The sequence below is a fragment of the Rhinopithecus roxellana genome, chromosome 19 (genome assembly GCF_007565055.1).
Source record: "Rhinopithecus roxellana isolate Shanxi Qingling chromosome 19, ASM756505v1, whole genome shotgun sequence".
In the NCBI taxonomy this organism is placed as follows: domain Eukaryota; kingdom Metazoa; phylum Chordata; class Mammalia; order Primates; family Cercopithecidae; genus Rhinopithecus; species Rhinopithecus roxellana.
The window spans coordinates 83,030,168-83,041,331 of NC_044567.1; positions in this window are offsets into that span (position 1 = coordinate 83,030,168).

Here is an 11,164-nt window from a genome sequence, read left to right on the forward strand (position 1 = left end):
GGATATTTCATTTCTCAGTGTTTGTTCATTGGGCTATGAAGTATCTAATTGCAGATTTCCAGAAAACTGTGCTAACAAACTGATCACAGAAGAGAAACGTGTAACCTGTGAGTTGCATTCACACATGGCAATGCAGTTTCTCAGAAAGCTTCTCTTTAGTTATTATGTGAGGATATTTCCTTTATCACCATGGGCCCCAATAGGCTCCCAAATATCACTTTGCAGATTCCACGAAAAGAGTGTTAGCAAACTGCTTCTTGAGGCAGAGGTTGTAACTCTGTGAGATGAACTCACAGATCAGAAAGAAGTTTCTCAGAAAGCTTCTTTCACGGTTTGAACGGATGAAATTTCCTTTATCAGCGTAGGCCTCAAAGTGGTCTAAAGAAGCCCTTCTCAGAATCCTCAAAGACAGTGTTAACGGACTGCTCCACGAAACATAAGTGTAACTCTGTGAGATGAATTCACACATCACCAAGAAGTTTCTAAGAAAGCTTCTTTCTAGTTTTCATCTGTGGATATTTCCTTTGTCACTGTAATGTTCATTGCGCTATGAAGTATCTAATTGCAGATTTCCAGAAAACTGTGCTAACAAACTGATCACTGAAGAGAAACGTGTAACTCTGTGAGTTGCATTCACACATGGCAATGCAGTTTCTCAGAAAGCTCTCTTTAGTTATTATGTGAGGATATCTCCTTTATCACCATGGGCCCAATAGGCTCCCAAATATCACTTTGCAGATTCCACGAAAAGAGTGTTAGCAAACTGCTTCTTGAGGCAGAGGTTGTAACTCTGTGAGATGAACTCACAGATCAGAAAGAAGTTTCTCAGAAAGCTTCTTTCTCATTTTTATTGGAAGATGTTTCCATTGGCCCCATTGTTTTCAAAGGGATCGGGAATATCTGTTCTCAGATTCCACACAAATAGGCCTAGGCCACGGCCCCACGAAATACCGCTGCAACTTAGTGAGTTGAATTCACACATCACATAGCGTTTCTCAGAAAGCTTCTTTCTTTAGTAAGACGAGGTTATTTGTGGTCTTGGAGCGCCACCGTGTGTCCTATTGCAGATTCTGCGAAAATTCTGCTAGCGAGTTTCTCAGTGGAAACAATGATGGACATCTGTGGGCTGAATTCACCCACAACAAAGAAGTTTTTGAGAAGCCTTCTCTGCAGGTTTCTCTGAGGATAGTTCCTTATTCAGCATGCGATTCAACGATATCCAAGACATCACATCTGAGATTCCTCAAAATGAGTGCTAGGAAACTCCCCCGAGAACGGGTGATAGAACACTGTGAAATGAATTCACATAACACAAAGCAGTTTCTCACAAAGCTTGGTTCCGCTTTCTCTTGAAGGATATTTCCTTTCTCCTTCTATTCTTCAAAGCTATCTGAAATATCACTTCTCAGAATCCACGGAAACAGTCCAAAGAAAGGCTCCAAAGAACACTGGCGTAAGTCTGTGAGTTGCATTCACACATGGCAATGCAGTTTCTCAGAAAGCTTCTCTTTAGTTATTATGTGAGGATATTTCCTTTATCACCATGGGCCCCAATAGGCTCCCAAATATCACTTGGCAGATTCCACGAAAAGAGTGTTAGCAAACTGCTTCTTGAGGCAGAGGTTGTAACTCTGTGAGATGAACTCACAGATCAGAAAGAAGTTTCTCAGAAAGCTTCTTTCACGGTTTGAACGGATGAAATTTCCTTTATCAGCGTAGGCCTCAAAGTGGTCAAAGAAGCCCTTCTCAGATCCTCAAAGACAGTGTTAACGGACTGCTCCACGAAACATAAGTGTAACTCTGTGAGATGAATTCACACATCACCAAGAAGTTTCTAAGAAAGCTTCTTTCTAGTTTTCATCTGGATATTTCATTTCTCACTGTTATGTTCATTGCGCTATGAAGTATCTAATTGCAGATTTCCAGAAAACTGTGCTAACAAACTGATCACTGAAGAGAAACGTGTAACTCTGTGGTTGCATTCACACTTGGCAATGCAGTTTCTCAGAAAGCTTCTCTTTAGTTATTATGTGAGGATATTTCCTTTATACCATGGGCCCCAATAGGCTCCCAAATATCACTTTGCAGATTCCACGAAAAGAGTGTTAGCAAACTGCTTCTTGAGGCAGAGGTTGTAACTCTGTGAGATGAACTCACAGATCAGAAAGAAGTTTCTGAAAGCTTCTTTCACGTTTGAACGGATGAAATTTCCTTTATCAGCGTAGGCCTCAAAGTGGTCTAAAGAAGCCCTTCTCAGATCCTCAAAGACAGTGTTAACGGACTGCTCCACGAAACATAAGTGTAACTCTGTGAGATGAATTCACACATCACCAAGAAGTTTCTAAGAAAGCTTCTTTCTAGTTTTCATCTGTGGATATTTCATTTGTCACTGTAATGTTCATTGCGCTATGAAGTATCTAATTGCAGATTTCCAGAAAACTGTGCTAACAAACTGATCACTGAAGAGAAACGTGTAACTCTGTGAGTTGCATTCACACATGGCAATGCAGTTTCTCAGAAAGCTTCTCTTTAGTTATTATGTGAGGATATTTCCTTATCACCATGGGCCCCAATAGGCTCCCAAATATCACTTTGCAGATTCCACGAAAAGAGTGTTAGCAAACTGCTTCTTGAGGCAGAGGTTGTAACTCTGTGAGATGAACTCACAGATCAGAAAGAAGTTTCTCAGAAAGCTTCTTTCACGTTTGAACGGATGAAATTTCCTTTATCAGCGTAGGCCTCAATTGATCCAAAGAAGCCCTTCTCAGATTCCTCAAAGACAGTGTTAATGGACTGCTCCACGAAACATAAGTGTAACTCTGTGAGATGAATTCACACATCACCAAGAAGTTTCTAAGAAAGCTTCTTTCTAGTTTTCATCTTGTGGATATTTCCTTTGTCACTGTATGTTCATTGCGCTATGAAGTATCTAATTGCAGATTTCCAGAAAACTGTGCTAACAAACTGATCACTGAAGAGAAACGTGTAACTCTGTGAGTTGCATTCACACATGGCAATGCAGTTTTCAGAAAGCTTCTCTTAGTTATTATGTGAGGATATTTCCTTTATCACCATGGGCCCCAATAGGCTCCCAAATATCACTTTGCAGATTCCACGAAAAGAGTGTTAGCAAACTGCTTCTTGAGGCAGAGGTTGTAACTCTGTGAGATGAACTCACAGATCAGAAAGAAGTTTCTCAGAAAGCTTCTTTCACGTTTTGAACGGATGAAATTTCCTTTATCAGCGTAGGCCTCAATGTGATCCAAAGAAGCCCTTCTCAGATTCCTCAAAGACAGTGTTAATGGACTGCTCCACGAAACATAAGTGTAACTCTGTGAGATGAATTCACACATCAAAAAGAAGTTTCTAAGAAAGCTTCTTTCTAGTTTTCATCTCTGGATATTTCATTTCTCACTGTAATGTTCATTGCGCTATGAAGTATCTAATTGCAGATTTCCAGAAAACTGTGCTAACAAACTGATCACTGAAGAGAAACGTGTAACTCTGTGAGTTGCATTCACACATGGCAATGCAGTTTCTCAGAAAGCTTCTCTTTAGTTATTATGTGAGGATATTTCCTTATCACCATGGGCCCAATAGGCTCCCAAATATCACTTTGCAGATTCCACGAAAAGAGTGTTAGCAAACTGCTTCTTGAGGCAGAGGTTGTAACTCTGTGAGATGAACTCACAGATCAGAAAGAAGTTTCTCAGAAAGCTTCTTTCACGTTTTGAACGGATGAAATTTCCTTTATCAGCTAGGCCTCAATATGATCCAAAGAAGCCCTTCTCAGATTCCTCAAAGACAGTGTTAATGGACTGCTCCACGAAACATAAGTGTAACTCTGTGAGATGAATTCACACATCACCAAGAAGTTTCTAAGAAAGCTTCTTTCTAGTTTTCATCTCTGGATATTTCCTTTCACTGTTGTTCATTGCGCTATGAAGTATCTAATTGCAGATTTCCAGAAAACTGTGCTAACAAACTGATCACTGAAGAGAAACGTGTAACTCTGTGGGTTGCATTCACACTTGGCAATGCAGTTTCTCAGAAAGCTTCTCTTTAGTTATTATGTGAGGATATTTCCTTTATCACCATGGGCCCCAATAGGCTCCCAAATATCACTTTGCAGATTCCACGAAAAGAGTGTTAGCAAACTGCTTCTTGAGGCAGAGGTTGTAACTCTGTGAGATGAACTCACAGATCAGAAAGAAGTTTCTCAGAAAGCTTCTTTCACGTTTTGAACGGATGAAATTTCCTTTATCAGCGTAGGCCTCAAAGTGATCCAAAGAAGCCCTTCTCAGATCCTCAAAGACAGTGTTAGTGGACTGCTCCACGAAACATAAGTGTAACTCTGTGAGATGAATTCACACATCACCAAGAAGTTTCTAAGAAAGCTTCTTTCTAGTTTTCATCTCTGGATATTTCATTTCTCACTGTAATTCATTGCGCTATGAAGTATCTAATTGCAGATTTCCAGAAAACTGTGCTAACAAACTGATCACTGAAGAGAAACGTGTAACTCTGTGGGTTGCATTCACACTTGGCAATGCAGTTTCTCAGAAAGCTTCTCTTTAGTTATTATGTGAGGATATTTCCTTTATCACCATGGGCCCCAATAGGCTCCCAAATATCACTTTGCAGATTCCACGAAAAGAGTGTTAGCAAACTGCTTCTTGAGGCAGAGGTTGTAACTCTGTGAGATGAACTCACAGATCAGAAAGAAGTTTCTCAGAAAGCTTCTTTCACGGTTTGAACGGATGAAATTTCCTTTATCAGCGTAGGCCTCAATGTGATCCAAAGAAGCCCTTCTCAGATTCCTCAAAGACAGTGTTAATGGACTGCTCCACGAAACATAAGTGTAACTCTGTGAGATGAATTCACACATCACCAAGAAGTTTCTAAGAAAGCTTCTTTCTAGTTTTCATCTCTGGATATTTCCTTTGTCACTGTAATGTTCATTGCGCTATGAAGTATCTAATTGCAGATTTCCAGAAAACTGTGCTAACAAACTGATCACTGAAGAGAAACGTGTAACTCTGTGGTTGCATTCACACTTGGCAATGCAGTTTCTCAGAAAGCTTCTCTTTAGTTTTATGTGAGGATATTTCCTTTATCACCATGGGCCCCAATAGGCTCCCAAATATCACTTTGCAGATTCCACGAAAAGAGTGTTAGCAAACTGCTTCTTGAGGCAGAGGTTGTAACTCTGTGAGATGAACTCACAGATCAGAAAGAAGTTTCTCAGAAAGCTTCTTTCACGTTTTGAACGGATGAAATTTCCTTTATCAGCGTAGGCCTCAATATGATCCAAAGAAGCCCTTCTCAGATTCCTCAAAGACAGTGTTAATGGACTGCTCCACGAAACATAAGTGTAACTCTGTGAGATGAATTCACACATCACCAAGAAGTTTCTAAGAAAGCTTCTTTCTAGTTTTCATCTCTGGATATTTCCTTTGTCACTGTAATGTTCATTGCGCTATGAAGTATCTAATTGCAGATTTCCAGAAAACTGTGCTAACAAACTGATCACTGAAGAGAAACGTGTAACTCTGTGGGTTGCATTCACCTTGGCAATGCAGTTTTTCTCGAAAGCTTCTCTTTAGTTATTATGTGAGGATATTTCCTTTATCACCATGGGCCCCAATAGGCTCCAAATATCACTTTGCAGATTCCACGAAAAGAGTGTTAGCAAACTGCTTCTTGAGGCAGAGGTTGTAACTCTGTGAGATGAACTCACAGATCAGAAAGAAGTTTCTCAAGCTTCTTTCTCATTTTTATTGGAAGATGTTTCCATTGGCCCCATTGTTTTCAAAGGGATCGGGAATATCTGTTCTCAGATTCCACACAAATAGGCCTAGGCCACGGCCCCCGAAATACCGCTGCAACTTAGTGAGTTGAATTCACACATCACATAGCGTTTTCTCAGAAAGCTTCTTTCTTTAGTAAGACGAGGTTATTTGTGGTCTTGGGCGCCACCGTGTGTCCTATTGCAGATTCTGCGAAAATTCTGCTAGCGAGTTTCTCAGTGGAAACAATGATGGACATCTGTGGGCTGAATTCACCCACACAAAGAAGTTTTTGAGAAGCCTTCTCTGCAGGTTTCTCTGAGGATAGTTCCTTATTCAGCATGCGATTCAACGATATCCAAGACATCACATCTGAGATTCCTCAAAATGAGTGCTAGGAAACTCCCCCGAGAACGGGTGATAGAAACACTGTGAAATGAATTCACATATCACAAAGCAGTTTCTCACAAAGCTTGGTTCCGCTTTCTCTTGAAGGATATTTCCTTTCTCCTTCTATTCTTCAAAGCTATCTGAAATATCACTTCTCAGCATCCACGGAAACAGTCCAAAGAAACGGCTCCAAAGAACACTGGCGTAAGTCTGTGAGTTGCATTCACACATGGCAATGCAGTTTCTCAGAAAGCTTCTCTTTAGTTATTATGTGAGGATATTTCCTTTATTACCATGGGCCCCAATAGGCTCCCAAATATCACTTTGCAGATTCCACGAAAAGAGTGTTAGCAAACTGCTTCTTGAGGCAGAGGTTGTAACTCTGTGAGATGAACTCACAGATCAGAAAGAAGTTTCTCAGAAAGCTTCTTTCACGTTTTGAACGGATGAAATTTCCTTTATCAGCGTAGGCCTCAATGATCCAAAGAAGCCCTTCTCAGATTCCTCAAAGACAGTGTTAATGGACTGCTCCACGAAACATAAGTGTAACTCTGTGAGATGAATTCACACATCACCAAGAAGTTTCTAAGAAAGCTTCTTTCTAGTTTTCATCTCTGGATATTTCCTTTGTCACTGTAATGTTCATTGCGCTATGAAGTATCTAATTGCAGATTTCCAGAAAACTGTGCTAACAAACTGATCACTGAAGAGAAACGTGTAACTCTGTGAGTTGCATTCACACATGGCAATGCAGTTTCTCAAAGCTTCTCTTTAGTTATTATGTGAGGATATTTCCTTTATCACCATGGGCCCCAATAGGCTCCCAAATATCACTTTGCAGATTCCACGAAAAGAGTGTTAGCAAACTGCTTCTTGAGGCAGAGGTTGTAACTCTGTGAGATGAACTCACAGATCAGAAAGAAGTTTCTCAGAAAGCTTCTTCACGGTTTTGAACGGATGAAATTTCCTTTATCAGCGTAGGCCTCAATATGATCCAAAGAAGCCCTTCTCAGATTCCTCAAAGACAGTGTTAATGGACTGCTCCACGAAACATAAGTGTAACTCTGTGAGATGAATTCACACATCACCAAGAAGTTTCTAAGAAAGCTTCTTTCTAGTTTCATCTGGATATTTCCTTTGTCACTGTAATGTTCATTGCGCTATGAAGTATCTAATTGCAGATTTCCAGAAAACTGTGCTAACAAACTGATCACTGAAGAGAACGTGTAACTCTGTGAGTTGCATTCACACTTGGCAATGCAGTTTCTCAGAAAGCTTCTCTTTAGTTATTATGTGAGGATATTTCCTTTATTACCATGGGCCCCAATAGGCTCCCAAATATCACTTTGCAGATTCCACGAAAAGAGTGTTAGCAAACTGCTTCTTGAGGCAGAGGTTGTAACTCTGTGAGATGAACTCACAGATCAGAAAGAAGTTTCTCAGAAAGCTTCTTTCTCATTTTTATTGGAAGATGTTTCCATTGGCCCCATTGTTTTCAAAGGGATCGGAATATCTGTTCTCAGATTCCACACAATAGGCCTAGGCACGGCCCCACGAAATACCGCTGCAACTGTAGTGAGTTGAATTCACACATCACATAGCGTTTCTCAGAACGCTTCTTTCTTTAGTAAGACTAGGTTATTTGTGGTCTTGGAGCGCCACAGTGTGTCCTATGCAGATTCTGCGAAAATTCTGCTAGCGAGTTTCTCAGTGGAAACATGATGGACATCTGTGGGCTGAATTTCACCCACACAAAGAAGTTTTTGAGAAGCCTTCCTCTGCAGGTTTCTCTGAGGATAGTTTCCTTATTCAGCATGCGATTCAACGATATCCAAGACATCACATCTGAGATTCCTCAAAATGAGTGCTAGGAAACTCCCCCGAGAACGGGTGATAGAAACACTGTGAAATGAATTCACATATCACAAAGCAGTTTCTCACAAAGCTTGGTTCCGCTTTCTCTTGAAGGATATTTCCTTTCTCCTTCTATTCTTTTCAAAGCTATCTGAAATATCACTTCATCAGAATCCACGGAAACAGTCCAAAGAAACGGCTCCAAAGAACACTGGCGTAAGTCTGTGAGGTTGCATTCACACTGGGCATGCAGTTTTCTCAGAAAGCTTCTCTTTAGTTATTATGTGAGGATATTTCCTTTATTCCCGATGGCCCAACATAGCTCCCAAATATCACTTTGCAGATTCCACGAAAAGAGTGTTAGCAAACTGCTTCTTGAGGCAGAGGTTGTAACTCTGTGAGATGAACTCACAGATCAGAAAGAAGTTTCTCAGAAAGCTTCTTTCACGGTTTGAACGGATGAAATTTCCTTTATCAGCGTAGGCCTCAATGATCCAAAGAAGCCCTTCTCAGATTCCTCAAAGACAGTGTTAATGGACTGCTCCACGAAACATAAGTGTAACTCTGTGAGATGAATTCACACATCACCAAGAAGTTTCTAAGAAAGCTTCTTTCTAGTTTTCATCTCTGGATATTTCCTTTGTCACTGTAATGTTCATTGCGCTATGAAGTATCTAATTGCAGATTTCCAGAAAACTGTGCTAACAAACTGATCACTGAAGAGAAACGTGTAACTCTGTGAGTTGCATTCACACTTGGCAATGCAGTTTCTCAGAAAGCTTCTCTTTAGTTATTATGTGAGGATATTTCCTTTATCACCATGGGCCCAATAGGCTCCCAAATATCACTTTGCAGATTCCACGAAAAGAGTGTTAGCAAACTGCTTCTTGAGGCAGAGGTTGTAACTCTGTGAGATGAACTCACAGATCAGAAAGAAGTTTCTCAGAAAGCTTCTTTCACGTTTTGAACGGATGAAATTTCCTTTATCAGCGTAGGCCTCAAGTGATCCAAAGAAGCCCTTCTCAGATTCCTCAAAGACAGTGTTAATGGACTGCTCCACGAAACATAAGTGTAACTCTGTGAGATGAATTCACACATCACCAAGAAGTTTCTAAGAAAGCTTCTTTCTAGTTTTCATCTGTGGATATTTCCTTTGTCACTGTAATGTTCATTGCGCTATGAAGTATCTAATTGCAGATTTCCAGAAAACTGTGCTAACAAACTGATCACTGAAGAGAAACGTGTAACTCTGTGGGTTGCATTCACACATGGCAATGCAGTTTCTCAGAAAGCTTCTCTTTAGTTATTATGTGAGGATATTTCCTTTATACCATGGGCCCCAATAGGCTCCCAAATATCACTTTGCAGATTCCACGAAAAGAGTGTTAGCAAACTGCTTCTTGAGGCAGAGGTTGTAACTCTGTGAGATGAACTCACAGATCAGAAAGAAGTTTCTCAGAAAGCTTCTTTCACGTTTGAACGGATGAAATTTCCTTTATCAGCGTAGGCCTCAAATGGTCTAAAGAAGCCCTTCTCAGAATCCTCAAAGACAGTGTTAACGGACTGCTCCACGAAACATAAGTGTAACTCTGTGAGATGAATTCACACATCACCAAGAAGTTCTAAGAAAGCTTCTTTCTAGTTTTCATCTGTGGATATTCCTTTGTCACTGTAATGTTCATTGCGCTATGAAGTATCTAATTGCAGATTTCCAGAAAACTGTGCTAACAAACTGATCACTGAAGAGAAACGTGTAACTCTGTGAGTTGCATTCACACTTGGCAATGCAGTTTCTCAGAAAGCTTCTCTTTAGTTATTATGTGAGGATATTTCCTTTATCACCATGGGCCCAATAGGCTCCCAAATATCACTTTGCAGATTCCACGAAAAGAGTGTTAGCAAACTGCTTCTTGAGGCAGAGGTTGTAACTCTGTGAGATGAACTCACAGATCAGAAGAAGTTTCTCAGAAAGCTTCTTTCACGTTTGAACGGATGAAATTTCCTTTATCAGCGTAGGCCTCAAGTGATCCAAGAAGCCCTTCTCAGATTCCTCAAAGACAGTGTTAATGGACTGCTCCACGAAACATAAGTGTAACTCTGTGAGATGAATTCACACATCACCAAGAAGTTTCTAAGAAAGCTTCTTTCTAGTTTTCATCTGGATATTCCTTTGTCACTGTAATGTTCATTGCGCTATGAAGTATCTAATTGCAGATTTCCAGAAAACTGTGCTAACAAACTGATCACTGAAGAGAAACGTGTAACTCTGTGAGTTGCATTCACACTTGGCAATGCAGTTTCTCAGAAAGCTTCTCTTTAGTTATTATGTGAGGATATTTCCTTTATACCATGGGCCCCAATAGGCTCCCAAATATCACTTTGCAGATTCCACGAAAAGAGTGTTAGCAAACTGCTTCTTGAGGCAGAGGTTGTAACTCTGTGAGATGAACTCACAGATCAGAAAGAAGTTTCTCAGAAAGCTTCTTTCACGTTTTGAACGGATGAAATTTCCTTTATCAGCGTAGGCCTCATTGATCCAAAGAAGCCCTTCTCAGATTCCTCAAAGACAGTTAATGGACTGCTCCACGAAACATAAGTGTAACTCTGTGAGATGAATTCACACATCACCAAGAAGTTTCTAAGAAAGCTTCTTTCTAGTTTTCATTGTGGATATTTCCTTTGTCACTGTAATGTTCATTGCGCTATGAAGTATCTAATTGCAGATTTCCAGAAAACTGTGCTAACAAACTGATCACTGAAGAGAAACGTGTAACTCTGTGAGTTGCATTCACACATGGCAATGCAGTTTCTCAGAAAGCTTCTCTTTAGTTATTATGTGAGGATATTTCCTTTATCACCATGGGCCCCAATAGGCTCCCAAATATCACTTTGCAGATTCCACGAAAAGAGTGTTAGCAAACTGCTTCTTGAGGCAGGTTGTAACTCTGTGAGATGAACTCACAGATCAGAAAGAAGTTTCTCAGAAAGCTTCTTTCTCATTTTTATTGGAAGATGTTTCCATTGGCCCCATTGTTTTCAAAGGGATCGGGAATATGTTCTCAGATTCCACACAAATAGGCCTAGGCCACGGCCCCACGAAATACCGCTGCAAACTTAGTGAGTTGAATTCA